The sequence below is a fragment of the Falco biarmicus genome, chromosome 12, assembly GCF_023638135.1.
Source record: "Falco biarmicus isolate bFalBia1 chromosome 12, bFalBia1.pri, whole genome shotgun sequence".
In the NCBI taxonomy this organism is placed as follows: Eukaryota; Metazoa; Chordata; class Aves; order Falconiformes; family Falconidae; genus Falco; species Falco biarmicus.
The window spans coordinates 27,127,412-27,155,157 of record NC_079299.1 but is presented as its reverse complement, the minus strand read 5'-3'; positions in this window follow the sequence as shown (position 1 = coordinate 27,155,157).

The following is a 27,746-nucleotide window of genomic DNA, read 5'->3' as shown; positions in this document are numbered from 1 at the left end:
GATAAAAAAGTACAGTTTGGAGGACTAAACTAAAAGCATTGTCTGTAGTTGAAGCAATGAATCGGGGAGGTACGATGCCTGCAGAAGAACAAAGCATTCTGCAAGAAGTAGTGATTCCAAAGTGCAGTCTAGCTGCTTTTAACCAAAATGTCTAATGTATGGCTTGCCAGTGGCTTCAGTCTCTCTTTTCATTTCCTCTTAGGGGAAACGGTTCCTTGGAACTGTTCTGGTCTCCTTGCACTGCTATGTTGGCAGTGAAACCTGCAGAGCCAGCTTCAGAAGCCTCCTGCCAAAGGTGTTAGGAAAGAGCTGTTTGTGTCAGCAAGCTGGGGTAACTCCCAGGTCCCTGAGTACCGCACAGCGTGTTTGGTTATCTTCAGTTATCACTAGGTGTCAGAAGGTCCCCGGGAGGTCCTGAGTCAGAGACACAAATCTCAGTAGATGTGAGAAGGTTCTTAATTGCACTGGGAGGTCAAACCACTTGCTGGCCACCAGGACTTGAGGTCACAAAAAACTGTCTTTTACCCAAGCCAGATACTCTTCAGTCATGGGCTGAGTGCAGCTTGGTGGAAGCAGAGGATCCAGCCCAAAGGTCTGTTCAAATGTTTCCATTTCATGTGGCTTGGTATTGTAACAGTCTCCTGTGGTTCTAACAAGTTGTGTAAAATTGTGAAGCCAAAGCAGCATTCTTCCTTTAAAGTTTCGAAATTAAGAAAAATGGTTGTGGCGTTGGAAACTTGGGAGAGATGTGCTGTGGTTATCTAGTGGTCCAAGAATAAAATTCCTATGGCTTTGTACAAAAGCACGGAGTAGTTGCCTGTTAAAAAATAAAATAAAAATATGAATTCAAGTCAGGGCACCTTTTTAGTGGCAGCTGGACAATGTTTAGAGCATTTGAGAGGCCACACATTTCCTTCTCTTATGCCTCTCTGCTATTCCAATAAGCACAAGAAGTGCAAGTAAAATTTTTGCCAGGGGAACTGGACAGACAAGAGGAGCAGCATGCATATAGTTCGCATAGCCTGCAGCTGGGCTTGAAAGGAAATACACCTTGGACATGGGAAGAGTTGGTATGCAGCTGTCCAGGCTAGAGTGTGAATCACATGGGGCCTTTTGGGCCAGGGCAAAGAAGATGATTACCTTTGGAGTCACAAAAAGTTGCAGCTTCCTTGAGGGCTCCTTAACTGCCTTGAAGGCCTGGAGTTGGACTGGTTGTGACCCTAGTGGTGGCTCTGGCAGGATGGGTCCTAGAAGTCATTACATTTTGAGCAGAAAAGATTCAGTGGCTTCTGGTTGCTTTACCCAGAAGGAAGGGGCAGACTCTTGTCTTTGTGGGATAAGGGAGGTTACACATTAGCTACACATGAATAGTGCAAGCCATTTCTATAGGAATCCAAGCTCTCTGTGGGACTGATAAATGACTCTGAGAATGAGTAAAAATAGTTGGGAAAGCTTTTAAGTTTTGTTTAAATTTAACCTTCAAAAGTCAAAACATTAGAGGGTGTTTAGAGAAGTGCCTGAAACTTGGAGACCCTGAGGAGAACCAGAAAGGGAATCACAGAGCCTGGTAAAAAACAAAAAAATGGCAGAAAAAGCAAGGCAAAGAGAGAGATTAACATTAAACACACCTATCTGAATAAAGCTAATCAGCTGAGATCCTCTCCACTGAGATAACTGGATGAATATTAGGGCCTCAAGATGTTACTTGGAAGGAGCCAAAAAAGAGAAAATCTGTATGTTTTTGAGTTGATGGGAGAAGCCTAAGCCAGGCCAGACTGGGTGATATCAGTGGAGCCTGCTGTGTTGGTAAAGGTGAAGTGATGGTGCTGGGGTGCTGTGTGTAGAGGAAGGGAGAAATTATGAAGGCCCTGACTAGTTGCATATGGTAAAACTGAATAATGGAGTGGCCAAAGAGAAAGGAGTTCCTGGCAAAGTCTGGAGTATTTATAGGAATCCAAGTAGGAGTTTGGAGTATTAATATTTATTGCAGTGCTGTCAGTTGTCATCGCTAAGAAATCTTCAGTTATATCATGACAACCTGCTTTTGTTCCAGTGGCCATAACTCAACCTGCTGTGTGGCTCCCCTGCCTCCCCTGGTTCTCAAGTCACACATGGTGGTTGATTAACTTGTTCAGTACTGGCTGCTCAGCTTCAGTCTTGCAGACCAATGGTGATCTGGGTGAAGAGCAGATTCTGGCTGCTACAGAGCCCCTTGATGAGCCAGAGTTTTTCCTTCCTTTTAGCTCCTGCTATGAGATTCCCAGTGGTGCCAAAGAAAATAGTGATAATGTTTGGAAACAAAGACTGTTTGGCTGTTAGGATATTTACTGCACTAATTTTCTTTTTGTATAAAATTTATAAAATTATAAAAAAACGAAAGTGAATTTTTTTGTTTAACCTTTCTTTATAATTATTGGTGTGATTACTTCTGTTATCACTGCTAATGTTGGCCACTGGAACCTCTGGGCAGGGATTGCTTCTTGCATTTAGGATCCTGAGGTAGGTTTCCTTGACTCCAAGATCAAACCCTCAGGCTGAGCACTAGGGAATTCCTGCAAAGATTTGCATGTGCTTCATTTTACATGCTGGGCCCAGCTGTTGAGCCTGGTGATGGCAAAGAGCCCTCTTTCTCCCCTGCATGGGATTTTCAGGCTGCCAGATCCTGCACAAGGGAAGAGCAGATGTGACTGGCCTGTTTCTCCTCTTCCCTTGTGCAGAGCAGGGAGTGAATGGTGCTGCAGCTCCACCCTCCATAGCATGCCAGCACAGCTGAGCCAGTGAATGGAGCGGGAAGTTCTCTACTAAGAAATCAGCACTAACCCAACAGACATCATCCCACAAAGGACTTGCCCCTTTCCAGCTTTTTCTACTTGCCTTGCTTGTGGCTTGGTGCAGCTATACAGCACCCTGCGCGGGGGCTTGGTCACAGAGTGCCTGTATTACCCGCTGTCTGCAGCTCTGTCTAATCTGAAAGGGCTGCTCATGGTGTGTAATGTTAAAGACGTGTGTCAGTCTTTACAGGGTCAGGAGCTAGGTCTGTTTGGGCGTGTTACACATTGTAGGTCTCCATCGTGTTATATTCTACAAATACAATTTATCCTGGAGTACTGAAGAGCCAGAAGCACCAAGAAAACATCAGATAATCTAAAATGTAGATACATTATGAGAAGACTATTGTAGAACATGTAGAGGAAAGAACTCCAAAAGTAATTCCTCATTTCTCATCTAATGGCTTTAATTAACCTGAACAGTTATGCTCTTGAATTGTGCATACTTCAGGGACCAGCTCAATGGCACTCTTCCTGCTGCTAGGAGAGCATGACAGTTCAGTTATTGCTGTGCATTGTTAATATGGTTGATTTTGGTCCTGCTCCAAGAGAACCACTAAGCAATCATGGAAAATGAAGGGTAACACATTTTTAGAAGGATTCTGGATAAATTTGGCTATAAAACAGGCTGCATAATCTTGGCAAAAAGTGGATGAATTCATTATCTGCAAATAGTGGAAAATATTATAAATGGCAGTAAATGAAATAAATGGGTGTTTCCACTGTAATATGCTATTCTCTGAGCCACCCAGAAAGAATACAGCTTGGTTTACTGGGTGGGTAGTCCTAAATGAAGTGAAAGATCATGTTCGTATGCTCAAATACTTGTTTGGGAGTGAGGTATTTTATGCCTTTGTTGCAGAGGGAAATCCATACATTTTATGTTTAAGAAGCTATATTTTATGGCCACATACGGATGTTGGAGTGAAGCTAAAGGTCTATATGTGCCATATATCTGTTTGCATTCCACAGCTAACCTCATTTTCCTTTGCTCTACTACACCTTAAGGGTTTGTAGAACTCAGTGACTCACTCTAATGGAAAGTCACCAGCCCTCCTTATTAGAAGAAATTGATCTTCTGTATATTTTGGATTTGTTTATGGGCCAGCACTCTTGCTGTGAACACATGGAATTAAAGTCCTGGCAATTTTTAATAGAAAAAAATGTTGCCCACTAATGAACAGGATTTGGCTGGACGATCTTCATTCCCACTTCTTTGGCCTCAGGATATATCCTCCTTTTTGAGATTCTCTTCATAACAAAGTACCTAAGCCCATGTGTATCTCTGAGCATTTGTAGGCCTAAGGTTACTCACATCTGAAAGTGTTTTGCTGGATAAGTAACGCTGGTCTGAGGCAAAGCAGACTTTACTGTTTGCAGTAATTGTAAAGACAGTGGACTTTGAGGGAGGCTGGAATCATGCCAATGAAAGCTCTGCACTGTGCTCAGGGAAGGCAATGATAGGTCCCGTGTTTTGTCATTCACTTCAGCAGGGTCAAGGTTTAACTGCTTGTGTCAGAGTGCCCCTGGATAGCTGCAATGGTTTCACTGGGAGCCAGCACCAAGGATGAATTGGACGACTGTACCACATTTTTGTTATTAACACCCAGAGCCATTATCGAACAGACTTGTTGTTTTCATCCTTTTTGCCCTGCAGTCAGGTATGAAGTCAAGATGTCAGGTTTTGCTCATTGGAGGGTTGGTTTTTTATAGTATTTGTAGGTTGTCATTTTCACTTTTTTATCCATCAGATGGTTACTGTTCTAGATGATACCTCTGCTACAGTGCTTCATTCTATATTGCTTAAATAAGTTACCTCCATACTGCCTGTGTTACATACCTGTTAAGAAAGGCATTTTTCTCATATACTTTGATAAGATCATGGGCATTACCATGGCAGCTTAGCCGCCCCTTTTCCCAGTAGCAAATACTATTACAATTTACTGTTTTGCAAAGAAAAAATGCATACAAAACCAAACAACTGTCTGCACCCGTGTTCACATCTGGCTCTTTATATATGTGCATATACTTTTATATATGCCTATGTATATATATATATTATAAGTTTGTGCACATGTATATTTGGGTATGTATATCTAATTGATTTTAATTAGGTAAGCTTCAGAAGCTCTTACTGACTTCAGAGATGTTACTAACTCTACTGGTATTTTCACTTTAAGGATAGTTTAAATGTATGGCCACTGCTTGTATACATTTATGTACTATGCTATGCACGGACACATCTGTTCTCATGCCATGTCTGCTTTTGCAGCCATGCTTCTGCATTTATAAACAGCTGCACTCACAATCCTGTGAGTACAAATAATTGCTGCTAAAGAGGTGAGCGTTTATAGCTACCCTTTTCAAAGGAGTCTAAGGGAGTTCAGTACCAAATCTCATTAAATTTGGTTACCTAATTCCTGTGGCTTCTTTGAAAATTCCAGCCTTAATTAACTATTTATCTTAATTAACTAATTCAATCAACTATCTGTGAACAAAGCAGTAGAGACTTAACATGCTAAACCTAGTCAGTTTTGGTTGCACAGTAGCTACCTGAAAACTTTTCATCTGAAACTTTAATGGCTTTATTATTGGCAACCATTATCAAGTACTTTCAGTGAATCAAACTGCAATACGTAACAGGCATTTGCTATCCATCCTAATTTTTACTGTTGCTCTCAGAGTCTTTGAGTTGACTAGTTTATGTGTTTAGACTTGCTAACAAGGATGGACGGTAAACTTCACAGACTTGCTTTAGGCATCATCTCCACCTTTACATGCTCCTGGGAATTCCTTATGGAGACTACAGAAGAGATAGCTCCTGTGAAGGTTCCCATGTTGAACAGATGCTGAGCCATATCCGTGCCACTTTGCAGTCTGTACTTTGGTGACACCTTAATCCATGGAGAGATGTCTGTGTTTGAGGAGGCTGTGTTTGAGGTTCAAGGAAAAAAACCCCAGCAAACAAAGGAAAAAACATGGAATGAAAAGCTTCTGACTCTTCACATTACCCTGCCCAATAGTTATTTCTATTCCATAATAGCTTTGCCTTCTTGCATCTTTTTTTTTTTTTTTTAAATCTGTGTTTCAAAAAAACTTTGATGTGGTGGTTTTTTTTTTTATTTTCTTCTTTGAAAGCCGATTCTGCTAAGTATGGAAAGCCACAGTTTTAACAGTTCCCCTGTTTGTTCAGAAATAGTATCATTCATATTTGGCATCAGAAGGAAAACTATACCAAAGTCCAAATTTACTCCTATTAAATTAAACCTAATTGAAAAAAGGCAAAGGCATTCATTAACTAGTTAAACAAATGGTATTAAATTTATTTTTTTATTTAAAATAAGAAAGAAAACAGCTTTAACTAAAGCAACATAAGTGGAAGAGTAGCTATTAAAACATGTGATGGAAGGAGTAGACCTTGTTGAAAACTTAAGAAGAAACCACAAACATGTATAACAATAAAAGAAATGTACCTTCTTGGCCATTTCTTTTCTCTGTTATTGTGTCAGATGTTTTTGATTTTAGTAAGAGCTTTCCTTCATGTCCCTGAGCTTCTCCTTGCATCTGACTTTACATTGAAGTCATAAACCTGTTGTCATGGAAACAACTGTGACATCACAGATGTAGCATTAACTTCACCACAGGGCAAAATAAATGAATGTGATGGCCTGTGAGGAGAGAGAACCTTTGTTTGAACCAAAAGCCAAGCTTATCCGAATCTTGGCCTAGCGCCCAGTACCCCTAGAGCCTTTAGTGGGATCTCAGCCCTGTGTTGTAGGCACAGAACAAACACTGCCTTGTAGCAGAGACCCTCTGTGGAAGCTGATGGTCTCTGTAGACAGGACATGACACAGAAGAAAGGAAGCATTATCAGCTGTGTTTTAAGATTGGAAAACTGATGAAGAGAGAGGGTAAGCAACTTTATCCCAGGTCACAAAGTGGATTTGAGGCAGAGCCCAAAACTGTGCTCAGATAGCTCAGCAGGAGCTGCTGGAGATGCTGAAATGCAGGAGTCAGAGCCTGCTTTTACATATCAGTTCCTGGAAGACTTTCCCAAGCTCTCTTCAGAACTGAGAAAATATGCAAAAGGCAATAGAGCTTGGGACAAGTTGAAATGTTGCTGAAAGCCTTTTAAAAAGTTCAAAATTTGTCTTTGTCCTCTAGAAAATTTTGTTTTAGAAAGGTATATATCTCCAGAATCACGTGTGGGGTGAAGTCTTTCATGGCAACATTCCCATATTCTTCCATGGGCCCAAGATTCCACAGCTTTTAAAGAGCAACAGGCAACACCTTGAGTTGCGTTCGGATGTAGAGAAGGAGGAGATCTTTTATAGAGCATAAACATAATAGCTGTTATGGCCAACCTGACAAACTAAATGGTCTCAGCAATTCATGGATTTTGCTTGCATTATGTTAAAGACCTTAACAGTTAAAAGGTTCATCTGAATCTTTGATTGCTGCTGCTGTCAAGGGGAGGCATTGGCTGCTTGGTTTACAGCCTGTGCCTTTGTGACCATCAGATTGATTACAGCAATGAGCCCAATGTGAGACTGACCTTTATGATCACTCACAAGTTACAGTGAGCACAGTCACAAGTGGCCTGTTTTTGAGAAAAGCCACAAGAAATGGATTACTCTGAAGTGGCATAAGCTCCACTTGCTCCATGCTTTCAGATAGAAATTACCATTTGGACATTGGCCCACCTACCTGCCTAGCCTGCTATCAGGTCAGATTCTCCATTGAAGTCAGCATAATGGCTGTGACTCCCACTAGACAAGGTGATTTTGCCCACCCCCTTACCCCAACAGACACAAAAAGCCTCCAGCTTTATGAGAGTTACACGGAAGGGTGCCATACCACACCCATGGATTTGAACTTCTGTTGACTTTAATGAGAGCTGTGTGGCTAAATCCCACGCAACTCTCAAACTGGAGGGGTTAAATCCATTTCACTTTTGCCTGTTAGTCAGTGGTCAAGAAAAAAAAATCCATCCCATGTGTTTTAAATTGTTCTAACTGATAAGTCTGGCCAGCAATTGAGAGTACATCATAGCATCAGTGCACACCCACAAACTAGCTTGATATATGTCTACATTTTAAAGTGACATAAGTGAGTCATGAGAGCAGAGTTTTAATTAAAATTATTGGAAATGTCAGAATTTTCTTAAATCTTTTACAAAAATGACTTACCCCTCCACTACAGTTCTGTGCAACAATAAACAACTGTGATTTGTATAATGGCATTCCAAGCAGAGTTTAGCTTTTGCAGTGTAATTTTATGCTTCAAATGCTGAAGATTTATTAAGATACACTGCAGAAGCCATTATATTAGAAGAGGTGTAACACATGACCAAAAAATCAAGGCATGTTAAAAACCACAATCAGTGTCACAGTACTTCAGGGCAAACCACATATTCATTAATGAAGCAAAAGTCATTATGAAGGTGTGTACAGCAATGAATTGGTAAAAGCTGAAGAGTCATGTTAATTTGTGATCTAAGAAAATGGTGGCTGGAATAAAATCCTATTGTTTAAAGCATGAATTCTCAGTGGGGCTACCTTGTCAAAATATAGTAGTCTGATTTGCCGTGAAGTGTCATCAAACAATGAAATGTATCAATCATAAAGCCAAATAAATACAATAAAAATATGGTGTTATTAGACAATCTGTAAAATAAAAAAGACAGAAATTGTTTAGAAAACTAGTTAACATGTTCAAAACTGAGTTTCAGTTGCATGGCATCCACAATTCATTATATTTGGTTTATGACAATACTTAGTGCCCAGGGTTTACCAGGGGAAATATTTATCAAGAGCAAATGTTAAACTAACATTTGAACAGAAATCCAACCAATATTCCCACTTGATTTTAATATTCCACATGTAGAGTTTTCAGCTTAAATGCATATTGCTTATTTATATGGACAAAAAACACCTCTAGAATTAGAATTATTCATGGCAACATTAGAGAAGAAATACTGAGCTTCCAGGCTTAAGACAATACCTGACTGTAAAGATAAGTCCTTGGTGGGAATGAAATTACTACATGTTGCAGCAACTGAGACCTTATCAATTCCTCTGGAAGATCTGATGCTGACCACTCTAAGAGACAGCATATGATGCCAAGAAGATTGGGTCAAATCCAGTGGGGCAACTGAACTTCTTAAATTATTCAGTCTGGAAACAAACAGTATCCCAAGTAATTTTGGTCATTACCAATTAGTGAGTGTTGAAGGTGAAGTACCGTAAGGAAGTGTTTGTCAGAGAAACTTAGATATTTCAAAATCCTAATGAGAAACATGCATTAAAAATTTGAAATTAATAAAATATGAAAGTTTAAATGGAGAGACACAATTATAAATTTATTTGCTCACCTATAATTAATGCTTATTTTTTCCTGCAGCAACAATTCTTTAACATGCATAACCATTGTACTGTGTAATGCATTTTACAGGGCGTGGTGATATTCTTTGTCAGCTAGAAAAGCAGTGCTAGCATGAGCAGCACCTAACAGTGTTGGAACTAGCAAAGAGTTCCATTTTCCCAACTTCTTGCAAGACCGCAGAACTGTGTGAAAGATCAGTACAGAGAAGTACTGAACCAGTTCCAAGTGAGAACCCGTTTTGATTGTGTTGGCTTTTGGGAAATATAGCTTTTATCTGGAAAGCTGGGCTGATTATATACCCACAGCTCTGTAGACAGCCTTTCAGACCAAACATTGTCTCTATGTGTCTGTCTCTGAGAGCCCTCAAACTATGTTAAATGTATTACTAGATGTCTCAGTTTAAGGGATGTTGCCATCGGTACCTATAGAAGCATCTGTGTGGATTGGACATAAATGAAAACATTGCCAGCTTGACAAGAAAAGGATAGTGTGGAAAAATTTCTACTCGGTTAGGGGCAATTCTTCCCTGCTCACTTTCCTTTCCTAGTCTTTACATAGGAACTAGAGGAGTCTCTGTCTTTTATCATTATTGTGTACTAGGCAGAAGGATTCTCTGGAAATTGGACATATTTGTGAGAGCTCGATTATGGTGAAGAACAAAACAACAACCTGTCAGAAGCAGAACTCATTTCTTGTATGCTAGTAGCTGTGCCAATATGTATGATGTCCATGAAGTGCACCCCAAAGCTTATAATTTTTATAGGAAAAGCAATGTATTTATATTGCATCCATCACTGCACTAACTACCCCAATAGGACTGTGCCAGTTATACCAACTGATACTATATACTACTAGGTATAACTTCAGATCTTGGATTTGCATATAGCCATATGAAAGCCATTTTTACTTGCCATTTTCTGAAATAGAAGCAAGTATTGCATTCCCAACTACTTCTTGCTGGTGCTACAGAGTTATCTTAGTTCATCCTGGGGTTATAAGGCCCCACCTAGAAGTCTGGCTTGTAGCCAGCCCTAGAGGGAAGCTGTAGTGCAAACCTCAGGAGCATTCTTGAGGTGTTTATTTTCCTTTGCAAGCAAAGGGTCAAAGAAAAAAATACATCAGAACCCAAAAGAAGATGTCGAAGGCTGGTTTGGGGCTCCAAAAATTGCCTGATGGCCAAAAGACAGAGATTTTCAAAACAAAGGTCCTGAAAGGAAATCATAGGGTTAAAGGAAGGGTTGTCTAAGCCAAGCAGAAAGATGGTCTGGTAGAAGACACTGGCAGGGAACAGAGGGAAGACTTTAACAGAAGAGCATTTAAAAAGGCCATTTAATGGCAAGTCTAGGGTTTCAGGAAGAAACTTTAGGTCCTGTGAATAAGTCTAGTTAACTTTAGCTGTTTTGCTAAATAACAGAACTAAACAGAGGGACTAAAATGTTTGTCAGACTTATAGTTTGGCATATAATTTTAAAGAGTACTTTGATCTTGTCTTGTTTTATAAGCAAAAGGGTGGCCATTATCACATTCAAATTCCACCTTTAAAGAACATGGGATAATTCAATTTCACTTCTCTTAATTTGCTTTTTTAGGAAAATAAGTTTCATCTAGCTTCTGTAATGAATGAGCTGCAGTAAATCAATAAAGGTGACTGTTTTACCTACTGCAAAATGTGTATTAACGCACTGCATTGCGGAGAGCTTGGTCAGTTTGGGTTTAAAGACTCTTGACAGTTTTCAAGTTAAGAAAGGATGTAAGTTGGAAGCAGTATTACTGCTTCTGACTGGCAATCAGTTTGGACATTCTTAATGTAAAATCAAAGTATCTGCATATGGTTTTGTTCACCAGTACGGTTATTCTATTTTAAACTCACCTTGTGCCTTTTCTCTGAAATAGCTTTTCTGTGTGGAAGGTTTCTAAAAGGGTGTGAGTCCAACCCTGCTCCCTCCCAAGATTTGTTTCCTAGTTTGATATTGTGTAGGAGAAAGGAATTGTCTGCATTCATAATGAAAACCTTAGAAATAAACCCCACAACACGCAAGCCTTATCCCCCAAATAGCAACATAAATAATGAAGTCCACAGAAGGACTGATGAGTTATCATCTTTTTTATTTATTCTCAAGCCTTATCCCCCAAATAAAAACATAAATAATGAAGTTCACATAAGGATTGATTAGTTATCATCTTTTTTTTATTATTCTTTTGACAAATGCACTATTTAGTGATGGACAGTGTCTGTTGCTCCTGAAACAATTACCTCTGCAGGCAGTGGGAAACCCCTCTTCTTGGAAGTCAGAGTATAATTTTAGTCTTCCCATGAAGAGGAAGACTTTGTTACAAATTCTCAGAGCTGAGATGGAGGGGATCAGGTGATGGTTCACTTTGTTGACGCAGATCCCTGGTCATGTCATTTAAGGGCTGTCTGTAACCTGATTTACATAAATGTAGATGAAATCAGGAATTGCCTCCAGTGAAACACAGGAAGTAAGTGTTAACAATCAGCTTGCTTTTTTTCTCCTACATCAATTTTCTGTCTGTAAAATGAGGGGTATTCATGATTCTTTTCTTTAATGGGTTCTTGATTGCTTGTGCAGAAGGGAAATGCTATGGTGATAATCTTCAAAATAAAGCCTACAGTCATTTCCACTTTTTTGTTACCATGCTAATACTTATTTCATTACTTTATGTAATGAGAAGTTCCCCTGGTTGTTTTATCTATAATTAATCACAGTATTTCTGGCTTAATAAACATTTCCTTTATATGTTTAGTTGTTCATTATTGCCCTTTAGTTAGTTCCGTACAATGTTTTAAATTCTGGGTAAGTCAATGATTTTTTGTTTAGCAAAAGGTATGCTTAGACCAACGCCCTGAACTCCACAGAGACACCATCCCAAATTAATTCTCCAGGTTGCAGCTGCATGATCTTGCTAAAGAAGTGAGTAATATTTTGACATTTAATATTAAATGAGTTATCTTTGAAAAATGCTTCCCTGCCCCTGGTGTACCTCAGGCAAATGGAAACATGCTTAACGTGCATAATGAAACCTTGGTAATGGAAAAAATGGGGAACTGAGACAACCTATCAGCATTTAGAATCTATAGGACATAAAACTGATGGTAAAATGATGGTAAGGTTAAGACATAAACTTATCAAACTGATTGAATTTAATTGGAGCCCTCTTAACAATACAGCTGGGATTATTCTTAATCCTCTGCAAGTCTATAAAAAAGATTTTTGGCAAGTGTTTGATTTTTCAGTTTTGAAAATTAGTTTGTGAGATTTTCAGTAGCACTGAGCACACTAGGTTTTCCTGAATTCAGGGAGAATTATGTGCTTTTAAATTCCTTTTCATCCAAAGAACACTTCTGTTCATGGAATTATCTCCTTTTATGTTGGCCACCAAATTGTACCAGTATTTCCAAAATTTACTTTTAATTTTTTTTAAAAAATAAGCAATCTTCTGATGTTGCTTGAGGAGTTTTCAGGAATTGCGATTGTTCAGGAACAAGCCCTAAGATTATGGTAGGAAGAACTTCATTGCTTATCTGTCAAGTATGCACTTGGCTTAAGGGCAGAGCTTAAGAAAAAAATAGAGGTCTGAAGTAACTGTATAACAATTTTTCTGAAATATATAGCATCATCACTCCTTGAGGACATTTTGCATAATTCACTAATTGTGAGCCATTCAGCTTTCTCAAACCTTTGCCAGTGAAGCCTTTATACCATCACTTGTCTGCATCTATATCTAGCTTTATCTGCATACATCAGTGCTATGTTTCCGGTAAAGAACATTATTGCATATGCGTATGCATGACTCAGAAACCTGTGGTCTTTATGTTATTAGCAACTCTCTCAACAGAAGAACTGACTCATCTTTTTTAAAAAACCCCTCTGTATCAGAATATCTGAAATTCTCACAGGGATTTTAAAGACATTAAAGGCCCAGTTCTGTAATTTACTGAGTGCTGAATAGGCTTCAACAGACTGAGCAGGTCTAATTCCCATTGTTATCTGAGTGGTTGTGATTATTGACTACTATACCACTTCAGGCCGTTAGGGAGTTCAGCTCTTCCTCTTTGGCTACTCTATACTAGATAATTTTCCCTCAAGTTAACTGATTGCCAATCCATTTGAGGTAATTTAGGCAGTTGTAATGACTACTCCCCAGATGCTTGTTCAAAGCTGCAAATATTTACTGTTTACCCTAATTGCTTAATGGGCAAGCAGCTAGTTTAAGATAGAAAGAGCACCATATAGGCAAATCTTACAATTCTTGCCTGTGTATGCACAGCCTTCCAAGCAAAGAGTGTTTTCAAAAGGCAGTAAGAGTAGTTTGTGTAAAATGCTATAGAGCATGAAAAGCATAGTCGCCACCAAACATGAAGCTGGTTAGTCTGTTCCATTTTTAAAGTAATTTCTTAATGTTGCAGAAACAAAAAGAAAAGTTTCTCAAGTTCTTGATATAAAGAGAAAGTTGCCTTGCTGAGACACACTTTTATTCAGAATATTTGAAGTAAAGCAAAGGTCCTGTCACTGTATTATGTAAAATTTATGATGTCTGCAATATGAGTCTAAACAAGGAAAAAAAGGTTGACTGAGTGCAAAATTAACAAATTGTAGTCTTTATGGATCATATTAGTCAGGAAACAGAATTACATGGTACAATGTGTTAAATGCTTGGCTTTCAGGCCTGGAACTGTTCATTTTTAATAACCAAAAAAAAAAAAATACAAAAAATTAGAAATGTGCTGGGAGGAGCAGATCCTCAGTCCTCATGGAGAATAACCTAGAGCATTTCACTGTGCATGTTCTGGCCCACTGGCATGCACATAACATTGGCTGGGACAGCTGGAGTCTCTCAATGAGCAGAGGAGAAAACATCACGTAGTAAAAAGGGTTTGCACTGCTACTGTCTGCCTTGTCCCTCACAGTGGACAGTCAGGGATCAACTGTTGCCAGCAACTCAAACTTTGACAGCCGTTTGGGAATTTCAGATGAATACGGCAGAGTGGAAATGTTCTGGCAGACCCACTGAGAACACTGAAAGCAAACTGGGTCACTTGGGGTCTCAATTTAAAATTTAGTCGCCGATGAATGTGAACATGTGCCCAAGTCTAGAGTTCACAGCTGCTGAGTCCTGCTCAAGTACCACTTCTTTAGCGATCCCTGTGAGAAACGAATAAGCTAACAGAAACAAAGTGGATGCTAGATAAGACTAGCAGTGGGGAATGTATATTCTTATGTTACACAGTGCCCAATACACTTCGGATACTATTGCAAAAGAACTAGCATGTCTCCAGGTTACTCAGCAAATAGCTGAGGATATTATTTTGCTGCAGTACTGGTCAATATGTAAATAATTTCTATTTATTTTTCTGATGATATTTCTGTGGTCAAGGATTAAGCAAGATTTAAGGATTTAATTTTATGATAACTAGAGTCTTTTTTCTGTTTGTCTTCAAATGAGTTTGTTAAAGAATCCCTTTTTACTAACTATGTTGGAAGATGGAGTTAGTAGGACACTAAGTGTGCAGAAAAAGAAGTATGCTTTTACCTATAGAACTTAACTGCCTAAAGGGGAAAGAGTTCTTAGCAGGTCTAATGGTATGATACTGCATCATTTAGAAGCAAAGAGAGCATTAGACTCCCTAAATCACATACCTGTGAAGCAATGGAGTACCACTGGGAAATGCATCTTGAACCAAAAATCTGGGCTGATTCAATAGGTGAAACCAACACATTCCATCGGTCCTGAACTGACAGATGCAGTATATAGCTCTGCAACTGATTTTTTTAGCCAGTTTTTCATTTAGATTTTGTTTGAAAACTCTTGTAGAAATACTAGGGATTCTCACAGGCAGAAATAAATACAGCAGGTCCTGGGTTTGGCCTGTAGATTCAAGCTTAATAATAATTTTAATACCAATAAACTGATGCCAAACCTTGGATCCACTAGAAAAATGCACCATCCTTTCTTTTTGAAAATAGCCTAACTGACCTCTGGGCCTGCCTTGTCATTATCATGGCCAGTTAAAATTTTGCAGTGTGTTAAACTTCACCCTGCTGCAGCAGCACAGTCCAGGGGTCATTTTCAAGAACTCCCAGTACTTTCATAGTTGAAACACAACTGTATCAAAGACAATGTGTTTCCTTCCCACTCAAACTGGAAAATTGTGCCCCCCTATCCCAATAATATTTCAAAAGCCATTGTGCTAATTGTAGCCCACTGCTGACTTTTTAATGGATTCACTTCCATATTGTGTCGTTCATCAACAGGGTGTCCAGACACTGTGCTGACTGAAGTCTCAATCCCTTATTCATATGAGTAATCTGCATTCATACAAGTAGTCACAATGACGTAAGTCACAGAATCCAGTGACGCTGATTAGATGTTTGTGTTGAACATAAAGTTGTCTGTGGCATGGTCAAGACATGTTATGGTATGTATATCATTAAGTCAAGAAAATTCTGTGAGGACTGGCAGTGTTTCAGGCTCACCTTGTCAATGATAAATTCCTTCCTCTTGTCTTCGCTGAGCCTCTGATGCAATGTTATTATTGGGTCAGTGAGTAATACGAGTTTATTCAAAATAATACCAAATCAGAACTACAAGGTTTCCATTCACCAGTGGCTTTGTACATTACTGCTACACCTAAGCACACTTTTTCCTTGTTTTTTATCATGCAAAGAGTGACATGGATCTGGAAGGAGAAGGACTCCAAATCTGATGTATAAAAGCTTGTGTAGGAACTTTTTCAATAAGATAAATTTCACCCAAAATTATTGCAGAGAATTTTTAAATTGAAAACATGAATGGTTATCAAGAGATATTTCTTGGATTTTTTATTTTTCTTTTCCTAATGACAATCCTCGTGAGTTTTGCATTCCTGAAGATTCATCAATAAAACTTTGTAATACAACAATTCAGGTTTTTGAAAGCAATTCCCCACCCCCCCCCCCCCACCCCCCCACCCCCCATTTTTAGCACATCATTTTGAGGTGTGTGGAGGGTTTTGTTAAGTATTTTGATGTGAAATGAATTGGATCTTTTTAAGTCCGATAAAATAACACATAGTGAAAATTCTGCCTCCGTAAGTGTATCTTAATTTAACAAATGGGCATATGGTCAATGATTTAGATAGCACTGGTGATAAAAAACAAGCATTCACTGTTATTGATAGAAACTACTATTAATTTACTTTATCACCTCCACATAAGAAAGAACACCCTTTAAGTGTGTGCTGTTAGAACATGTCTATTGTGTGTAATTCTCTCACTGCACCCACAGAAGGTCCACAGCTATTAGTAAACTGCATTCCTTACTACTATCTGAAGTGGCTGAGAGAACCCTGTCATGCATGATTCTGTGCATGATACCTCTGTGATTTGATTTCCTTTCTGAGAAGATTTCCATAGAAAAAGATCTATGCATATGGTGACCAGGTAGTCTTACAAACAAAGGGTGTTAAAGATTATGCAAGGAGCTAGAATCCTGCATAGCTTCTCAGCAAAGCTGCCTACCCCATTTCTGTAAAATTAGGGTGGATTTGCTTCCCATTGCTACATCATACAGGGTGGAACCAATGTCCCTCTTCAGCTCTTGAAATCATAAAGTTGCTGCTTTCATATCATCACTTTCTGGGGATGTGACATCTTGTAGTCATGATGTGTCACAAGAAATATTTTTTGTAGACTTGGTAGAATTGATGCTTTTCTTCTTTGTATTTTGCTAACTGAACCAAACTATTAGAAAATAATTTGCTTGAGCAGGAACTGAAGCAGACACTTTCTGTGTCTTTCAAGAAAACGTGAACCTCCCAAATTACATCCATATTTTGGCATGAAATGGAATATATATTTTGGATTACCCTGCACTTTCTTATTGGTCTAAGAATATTTTGAAACCAAAGGTAGTGTTTTGAAATGAAAATACATTGAAATTTCATTACTTCATTTTTCCATTAGTATGGCTAAATTAAATATTTGGCACTTCTGCAATGGATTTTGTAATTTTCATAATTCTTTCCTCTGGTGAATCTGATAAATATTCGGGGGTGGGTGGGGGGGCAGGGAAGTGGATAGTTATTCATTCTATTCATCTCTATTCAAAATAGTTCAGTTCAAATTTTAAACATTTGCAAATTATTGAGATTCACTGAAATATAACTTAGTAGATTAATAGCTATAATTCTTTGAAAGAAAAACAATGTGTGTCTATTGGCATGTAATTTTTAAATGCAGGATTTAAGATCATAAAAAAAAAGTTTTAGTGATGGATTCTATGATTCTAAGTAATAGGAAAAAATAAATGGAAAACTAAAAGTGTTTGAGAAAAGAGGAGCTTTTCAGTGAAAACTTATTCAGCTTTCAGAAGGGAAATTTTACCAAATTCAGTCATTTGAACTAGCTTTAATTTCAGATATGAAGAGCAGTGAGGGGCAGAGCCCCAAGATGGACTTTTGCTTGCCTACTGCTCTAGGTTACATTATTCCAGGTATTACTGAGAGTTGCTTTCCCTGTTGACCAGCTGCTGTTAGCTCATAAAACGTCCAGGCAAAGTGTGCCTCTGAGTGTTGCCTGTCACCTCTTTGTGCAGCATACCCAAAGGAAAAGTTGTTCTTTGGGTACTGGGGAACAAAAGTCAGAGAAAGAGTCACAAGAAATATTAAGGAACACACTGACAGGCAGTGTGTTACAATGGGTGTAGCACTGTAACATGTGAGACTGGGGGTTTATTTTTAACTTTGTCACTCTCATCTGTTGTATGAATTTCAGCCCACCTGCACTCTTCTCCAAGTTTGATCAAGAACTACTTTTGTCTGCCTACTCTGTGGATGCCTTCACTTTTGGACTGTGACATCTATTGGAGTTTCCAGGAGCTACTGTAATTTCAGTAATAAAACCCTTCATTATCAGTCTTCTGTCATACTTCAGCTCTTCATACTTTGGGAGTCCTTCATAGGTTTCTCATGGTAACTCAGGGTCCTGACCCAATGCCAAAAGAGAAGAGTCAAATCAACATTACCGAATCTTCAGGGTCCATTGCAAAGAAGTCTGGACAGTAACAGTAGTATTTTATGGTATACAGGCTCTGGGTATATCCTGTTTGAAATCCGTAGTTTCCCCTTGGCCTCTACCTTTATACTGACATATCAGATGAATGAAACTTGGCCTATCTTCTTTTGAAGGATTTGGTTCTAAATCCTGGCCAAGGACTGGCGTAATTTCAGAAATCTGTTAGTTATACTCTTTTGCACTTTAGCTGTGTTTCAGGTACTTGTGTAGACATGAGAATTGGTCATCTGCATGTCTTTGAGGCATTTGCTATCATAATTCTTCTGCAGGGTAAATGTCTGTTGTTAATTTCCATTCTGCAAAAGCTGAGGGACAAAGAGGTAGCAGGAGATTGTGGAGGAGCTGGGTTTTGCACTCAATCTTTGATAGTTCTCTAGTTCCCAGGCTTTTATAGCTATGGGACCAGTAGCCCTTCCTTGGATAAAGCACCCATTTTGGTTAGCAGTAATGCTGAGGGAACTTGGGCTGAGACAGGGCTTGAGGAACAGGCACAATAACACTAAATCCTGGCTGAGCAAACCAAGAAATGTCATTGTGGGAAAAATGTTATGAAACCAATTAGTCTACCTGCTCATTGTGTGTGTGTGTGGGAAGCTGGGGTGGGCAGTAGGGCTGGGTGTGACAGGAGGCCTCCAGAAAAGACGTGCATGGCCAATAGCAGCAGAGAGAGGAAAAACAGGTGCTGCCCTAAGGGCTGAGAGATGTGACTCTGGCACACCTGAGAGGTAGGCAACCTTGAAAGGAGTGAGAGAGAAGAGTTAAGATCAAGTAACATTGACATGCAATTCACCCTGAGGGCCAAGCAAAGGAGTCAGGGGTGGCACAGACATGTTTGTTTCTCTTATCTCCCTGCCCCCTACCTTCTGGTCTCACCCAGTACACTTACTGCATGCTACAAGGTATAAACAAATGTATTTAGGCTGGAAAACCATCTTCGCTCCCCGCCCCCCCCCCCCCCCCCCCCCCCGATATTTGGTTGGGTTTGGTTCTTTCTTAAATGGTAACAAGGAAGAAAAAGTCATGTTCAGGAACATTTGGCACATTTTAAAATAGGGTTTTTTAAACTGTTTTTTACTCATGGAAAGCTCTTCTAAATGAATAAAAGCCATTAAAATCCATGACATCCTCAAGGGACTTTCATTAACACCCGTTTACCTTGATTGTACCACTCTATAATATCCTCTTCCCCTGAATTTTCAGAATAATTTAGGGCCATGACCCAAAGCCAGTGGGACGAGCCATATCAGCTTCAGTGAATTAGGTCCTTAGAGTCCTTTGCACAGCTGCCAACTCACTAAAAAGGGTGTAATATGCAGGCTAATAAGCTACTTAAAAAACATAATGTGAGCATAATTCTCCACTTCATTACGTTGGTTTTACATGCCACTAAAGCCAGTAGAGTGATGCTGGTGGAAAACCAGGGTCACAGAATGGAGGCTCACCCCCTATGTTAGCCTTTTAAAACTGGTTTCAAAGATCAGAGGCAGTTAGTCTGTATCATATACTGATGTTGGGCCTGATCCAAAGCTCACTGTACTCAACTGGAGTTGTTCCATTGGGCCCTAGGGATATATATATCTCTAGGTGCACAGATGTGTATATGTCTCTGTGTCAATCTATCTGTGTAATTTATCTATTTTTACCATGCTCATTGCTGGAGTGACTAAGAGCCTGGGTGACTGAGGTTAAGCAATATGTAAAGTCCCCAAAGCCTTGATCTAATATATACTTGCTGATCTTGTAATATAAAAATAAATGTAGGTTAGTCTATGATCTGTGGGACATACACAGTGAAGCATGCAGAACACACAGAAAGAGCAGGGCTGTTTCCCATCCAGTTGGACAGGTTATGCCATTGGCAGGACATAGCAAGCTGCTGCCAAACAGGCATCACCCATTTTTTAATTCTCAGGCTCTGTTTTTATATGCTGCTGATGGATATTGGATGAATTGCTCATTGTAAATCAATAATACTTCATCTTCAGATTAATGAGGAACTAAAACTGTTTCTAATAAATGTTTAAATGCTTAGCATTTTTTAGAAACCAAGCCTTTTATGAGGAATCCTTTTTTCCTGTTAAGCAAGACTGGTATAAAACATTTGGGATAACCTTGTGAATTGATGAAAAGTAAAAGAGTAGATGGACAGGCATATGTTCTAGCTTTTTGCTTTATAATTTCAGCTGCATAGAACCATGTTATGGAGACAACATAATCATAACAGTCAGTACACAAGATGCAGTGTCTGTTATGATGAAAATGAATGCCCTTTAGAAGAGCAATCTTACTAATTATTAATAGTGCTGTACCATAGCTCTGGTGGTGTTACTCTGCTTCAGACTGCGTCCTACTGAAAAAAAATCTGGGGAAACTGCGAGGGGCAGAAAAGTTTTCATAGTGTGCTTGTTAGTCGTTTCTGAACCTGAAGTTTTGCTCATTAAAAAAAAAAAAAAAAGTGTCAACTTCTGGGTTTTTTCTCTAGTTTATTTTTTAGGAATTCTTTCTGTGAAGTAATGAAAGATGAGGGTAAGAGACAGATTTAAAATGAATGGGACAGAAACAACTGATTTTTATAAACAAATGTTTTATCCTCCGGAGGATCTATGTGAAGTGAAATTGTATGTCAAAAGTAGCAAAGCAACACAGTGGTCAGTAAACTGCAAACCTTTGCTGTTCATCAAACAAAGAAAAGCAGTGAAATGTTCTTAGAATTTCCTCTTTACTGTGTGAGGAATGAAAATAGCCCAAAATAATGTGGTGGCCGAACTGTATACACCAGGCAATAAACTAAACTTCCTGTCTCTAACAAAAGGCTTCTCTTTATAAAGTGCCAGCACTTTTAACTGCAAAACATTGGTATCCAATTCTCCTTTAGCTCTTTAAGTATGTCTTCTGAGAAGCTTTTAGTTTGGCATTTAAATTTTTGGGTATTTTTTTTAGAAACATAAGCTGCCAATAGATGAAGAGCACAAGCTGTACTGTTTGGAGCCCTGGTTTCCAAACATTTTGGAGAGCAAACCCACTGTCAACCTTTGATCCATCTTGCAGACCCCCTGCACAACTGCACAGAAATGAAGTTATAGATTTTACTTTTTCATGCATTCTTGTGAGCTGATTACAGACCTACTGAAGTACTAGTATTCCATAGTTTGATGTATATATCAGCTTGGAGGTTCTTTTCCCCCTTCATGATCATACAAATAATTCATATCTTTCTGTCAGTCATGCAGACAATCATGTTTAGCTTCTAGTGGATTCTAGTGTCTCCTACTGAAAAAAAACCCCCATTATATCTCTTCCATCAGTTGCCTATCAGCTGACAGGGCTACATCCTTTACTTCAATGGTAGACTGACTTTTTTCTTGAAGAAAGCTAGAATTTATTGTCATTTAGCCTTATAGATTTGTATGCTCATGGTTGTACATGTAATTTCCCCTCAAATGGTGATTCTATTTTCCTGGAATGCTATGGAAGAAAGATATATACTGCTGAAGACTGAAGTATCTCTGTTCAAGTAATGATTTGAGTCCATCATCTTGCAGTGATGGTTTTGGAGATCTGTTTTCTGTAGACAGCACAAAAATCTACCAATTTTTGTCACCACAGCAACAGGGGTGACAAGGACTGCTAGTTGTGTAGAATCGAAGGGGCAATCTAGATTTGCATACAGGCCTAACATATACACACACGAACTTCTTCACATGTGGAGTCTTGGTTCACCATCTTCAAGAGGTGCACTGCCCTGAATTAAACCCTAAACTCACAAACAAAAAGTTGGCAGAAGCCACTGGAGAGGGGCAGAAGTGGAGAGTGGCAACACCTGGAGTGGCTACCAGTTTATAGACACACCTGCAGGCAAACTGGCTTTTCTCTTCTGGAAAAGTCTCCTCAGAGTTGCTCCTCTAAGAGGAGGTTTAGATTGTGTTTCAGGAACAAGTTTCATGGAAGAAAGAAGCCTGTTCTAGGTTAGTAGTTTTTGGCTTGCTTTTTTATTGAAGAACTGGTTTTTTTTAAGTTTTGTCTATGTGCAGCTACAGTTTCCATGGCTGATATACATGGAAAATGTAGTTTCACTGACTTGTGGGGGAGAGAAATTGAAAGCGTGTATGTATGGTGTTGCTGAGGGTTAACTATTTTGTGGTTTTTTGTGTGTGTCCTGGTTTGGTTTTGGTTTGGCTTGGGGTTTTTTTTGGTGTGTTTTTTTCCTCCTTGTGTGGTTTGCACTTAAGGTGATATCTAGAAATTGTAGGGTTATGGGTTATGTGTTGGCTGGAGGACTGACTTGCAAAGAGGCGGATAGCAGTGGCTATCAGCATGATGAGATCAGCTTGGTCTCTGACTTCAAGGAGTTGGTCTTCTGTACCTTCTCCAAAGCTTGGGTTGCTTGTAGTAAAAGTCCTGGGCTTGGGCTGACCTTCTGGATTCAGGGGCTCCTTGTGTCACCGACTTCTTAATGGGATCTGCATTCTCCTTAGAGTAATCTTTTGAACATCATGAGCAGATCTGCAAAGCCTCTACATACAGGCTGGTAAGGTCACATTACTGCTAAGTGGTTGTGCTGCTGCAGTGTACAAGATGAGTTCAGGTAAACAGCCTTGATAAGAATGATTAAATGTAAACAGGGATTTTGCTCAATGTAAAGGATATATTGGGATATTGTTGCAAAAGGGTGCAACAGGTGCTTAATGAATGCTTAATTGCATGTGCTCTGGGAAAGAAACTGTGTTAACAAGAGCATGCTGCCCTGCTATATTTATCAAACTTGCCCATCTTCAATTCTTTTGAGTTATTCTCCCTTTGTGTTATTTGTCTGTGGTTGTCATGAGGAGGGAAGACTCCCCTCTGTTCCCTCATCTGTGTCTGTGAAGAACTTATAAAGGTGTTTGAAGGGATTATCATCGCTTTGAGGTGGTGAGACAAGACTCAGAAATGTGCTTTTGTTCCTGTGTTAGACACTAAACATGAAGGTAGAAAACCAGTAGGAATTGCTGCTCCTCCCAGAGGTAAGAACATGCTAGCATGTTATTTCTGCAAGAGGCAGCAGATCTGGAGGAGGTTGGAGCTGATGGGAGTGTTCTCCTGAACCACTGATTCCTCTCTGATGTCCTTGGGCCTGCTACCCAAGATAGTAATGTCTGCTTGGACCCTTGTATTGCAGGCTGCTCATCCTGCCCTAAGAGATGCAAGGTGGCATGTCTTGCAGGCCAGACCCAACCAGCTCACCTCAGCAATGCAAGACCCTAAAAGGAGGTGCTGCAGGCTTTTCATTGGCTTGTGAGTTTGGGTGTTTTGTTCGTCCACTGTGTCCATCCTCTGAGATGCATGCTGAGTTACTGGGTGCGTTTGTAGCAAGGAAAAGACATGATACTTAGGGCACTGGGGAAGCAGCATCTCCTGCCTGTGGCTTTGTTGGGAGCGGAGCAGCTGTTTGTTTCCTTTTATCTGTGAAGTCCAGCGCTTTGAAATTGTGCGGATGGTGTAGGCAGCTGCAGGCTAAAGAGGGAACACTTCACTTCCCTATGCAACTGTGTTTCTTCAGATGCTATTTAAGGGACCTGATTTTGACCTCCCATACACCCATGTTAGTTGACACTGATGAGAGTTACTCTTAACTCACACATGTGAGACCAGGTTCAGTTGTAATCTCTTAGTTTAACAGCAAAAAAAGACTATCAAGCAGCATTCCTGCTCAACTGAAGTCTTCACAGAGATTCATCTGTTTGGCTCAGCATGCCTTGACATTAATCTGCTATGGAATATCTATGGGAAAGAACAGCCAAGTGACTGAAGAACATAAGAAATCTTAGCTTGTCTGGCACAGACTAGCCTGCCACCATAAAAGATGAAAACACAAGAGAGGAGGTAGGAGGAGTCCACTCAGCTGTTTCAATTTTTAACATGCAGTCTGGACTGGCTTCCTTTTGATTATCAGGGAAAGCTAAGAAAAGTAACCCAGCGTTGCCACTCTGTGAAACGTATCCTTTAAAACAAGCTAGGTCCACCAATCAACCTGTGGGTCAGTTGTGAAGGGAGTTAATGTGTGTATTAATGCTAAAGTGATAGCATTAATATAGTTTCAAAGTGTTTCATATTTTAATGTGGCTCCAAGTTTGTTGTGCATAACAGGACAAATATAACTAAGGTGGGGCTGATCTCAGGAGCTGGATTCCAGCCCATTTTAGGAAGCCAAAATAAACACTTAAACACAGCATTTCACATGGACTTTTGTGTTAATTATCTACAGTTTCTGATGCTGACTTTTAAAAGGGTAGGGGGAAGACAGTAAAATATTCAGAAAGTGTACTGATGGGAGTACTGTGGGCTTTATCCTGATCTTGCTGTGTAAATTATCTCGGATTCTTCAGAAGTTCAGGATGAGGGTTGCCTGGCCTTTCTCACTGAGCTATATTAAGGTAGACTTCAATTGTTAAAAAGTGAAATACCAGAAGTCACTGGGTGGATGCTAAAGTGAGGATCTGGTTGTCAGGCTTCTCACTGCTAGTTGATCTGCTGTGTGGTTTAGAGCAAGTCTCTGTGCCTCTCTTTCCCACTTGCTCTTTGTCCTGAGACTGCCAGCTCTGTACTATTTATTTGCCTTGTGGTACTGTGAGCATAATAGTCTCTTCGAATGCACTCTGCATCTGTTTTATTCCTTCCTCTCTGTTACTTAGCTTATCTTTTTCCAAATTTTCATATTCTACTCTCGTATAATGAGCTCTGTGTGTTCAGGCTTGGCATTCTTGTTTGCTTAGACTGTAAACTCCTTGGATCAGATTGGTTTGCCCACTGCCATTGTTTTATCCCTTGTAATAAACATTATTGCTAATAATGAGATGATTGCTACCTCAAATAGCTTTTTTAAAAAGAAAAATGATAGTGTAACCCCATACTTGACTGTAGCTGATGACAGCACTTAAAGGTTTAGGATTTGCATCTTTGAAGCTTTTACAATGCCTCATGCAGCAGAGCTCTGGTTGTCTTTGCAGTCTCAAGGTGCTACTGTTATACTACTAATAAAGTGCTTATAAAAGCAAAATGTTTAAAGCTACTTTCTGTTCTTGGTATGTTGTCTCCTAAAAAAGCCCCAACCCTCTCTGTTTCTGCTTCGTTTTTGTGGCAGTAAAAGCTTACTGATGTGTGTTAAGCTCTGTAGAGACACTTTAATTACTGTACATCAGAATGGCTGTCACATTAGGAGTTAAAGATCTCTATTTCAAGGAAAGAAGCATTTTTATGTTTCTAATATAAATGAGTATGCTTCAGCCTTTTTACCAAATTCAAACTGCATGGAAGGGTATTTTATAATAGACTAAGAAGGCAATATAAAATTAAGTAAAGCTGGGTCTGGTGCCTAAAAATATTTGGCAGAATTCCCTGGAAAGCCACATTTGAACATTTTTAATATATATTACAAGGCAGACAAGAATAATTATCTTCTCTTGAAGTTCCCCAAGTGAGAAAAGTGTATTGTAATGCCCTTTGAAAGAAAATAATATAAGCTGCCAAATGATTATGTTGGGAATTCTTCCCCACCCCCTGTCTCTTTCACCCATTTGATTGTATGCAAGAGAGGAAGATTATGGTACAAATGAAGCTGCTGTTTTTACATTCCTTTTTAAAAGACAAAACATAACACCTTTAAGTAGGCTTACCTGTCAATGTACAGGGTAGTCCTCACAGAAAAAGGATTAAGACAAGTATTTCTAAATGACGAAAGCATAGTACCATTAAAGATGAGGCAGCTCTTTATTTTAGTTTTATGCTGTGAATTCCTGGGAAAATTCAAGTAATGTTACTTTTCTTTGTCTCCTCCCTTCTACACGCAGTATTCAAAATCAGGGGTGTAAAAGCTTCTTTTATTTGCCTCTTTAGCTACTATTAAAATGAACAGCAAAGTCTTAGCAGTGGAAGCTGAGACAGAACAGGATTAAGTGAACTGTAGCTACCATTGGTATTTGGTAAATGGACCTTGCTAAATGCCCAGGTCCCTCAAAAATAAAGTTGTCCCCATGAAAATCCCTATAAAGGGAAGGACACATCTTCAGGTGAGAAAGAAAACTTCCTTAAAAATGTGGAGATCCTCTTAGAGTCCATAGAAAGACTCTTAGTGCCATGTATCATGAATTTTATTTTCTTTTTTGTCCCATTGTGCCTGTTACTAGATAGTTGCAAGGAAGGGAAGTTGCGGAGCATCTTCCTGTGGAACTTATCTTGTCCATCACAGCCTAGTGATGAGTGTAAAGGTAGCCAGAGTAAATGAACCAAAGCATAATTCTTGGAAAGTGAGTTAGATGCAAACTGCACAGTTAGTTTTGGTGTATTTGGGGTCAAATCGATGGTGGATGAGGAAAACCTGAGTCCTGATACCAAATTCCTAGAGGGAAAGAGAGGCATGGGCTCATGAAATGAACATGGGGACAGAGGGACTGAGGGAGAGGCCAAATTCTTTGCTGTTGTAGGCTGGAATTGCTGTGACTTGGATAAGAAAAGTTTCTTCTGATTTACACCAGCCAAGAAAGGTCCTGCAGGGTCTTGAGAGAGCTGCAGATATGTGATCCTGCAAGTGAAGAAAGAAAACTAGGAATATATGGAAGGACAGTGAGAGAGATTTTGGCAGCAGGTTTGAAAGTCAAACAGGGCGGGAGGCAAAGCTGCAACGGGAGTGCTGAGGCTGAGCAATCCTACCCTGGGAAAATTGACTGAGGGGCTGCAAGCTGCTTTCTTAATTATTTATTTTTTTCAAACCAGAGGATGTGAAGTGATAATCTTATTTCAAGGGGGAGGTGGGAAAGCAGAAGGAGAATAGTGTTTGATTCGTAGGAAATCTACATGTACATGGTTTGTGTACATCTATTTTGACAAAGACCTTTCAATTAATCAGGTGGTCAGGAGATGCTGTTTAGAACTCTGGGGAAATGTTGGTATACTATCCAAATGAGTGTCCTCATGCCTGGCCTGTTGCACAGAGATATGGTAGTTTAGAAACATCTGCAAAATTAACTTTTAGAAATGTTCTAATTTAATCTGGATGGGACCATTAAAACTGTGGTTTCATTTTATGGGTAACAAATTGATCCTTGGAATACTTCTCTGCTGCAGTCAAACAGGGTACTTTGAGTGTGTAACTCTATATGCCTCTGGCACTGATGACAATGTTCCTGAAGCAGCGTGGAGCTCAGCACAGCCTAATCGCCATATATTTATCCATCTTCTTGGGAAGGTTTTGCAGTTGATATTAAGCTCAGTTTTGCAGCTGTAGTTCAGCATGTGCCGCAGTTGTGTTCCATGCACATATAGCCATATAATCTATTAATGGTTTGTCTGGGAAGTTGGCTAAGGCTTGTCATTCTTGGTTGTATGAGAGGGCTAACTGTCCTTACGCAAATTACCATGATTTATTTTGTACATGGCATAAGAGATACTGCAACTGTATGTTGTTAATTGCTATTATGGACTCATC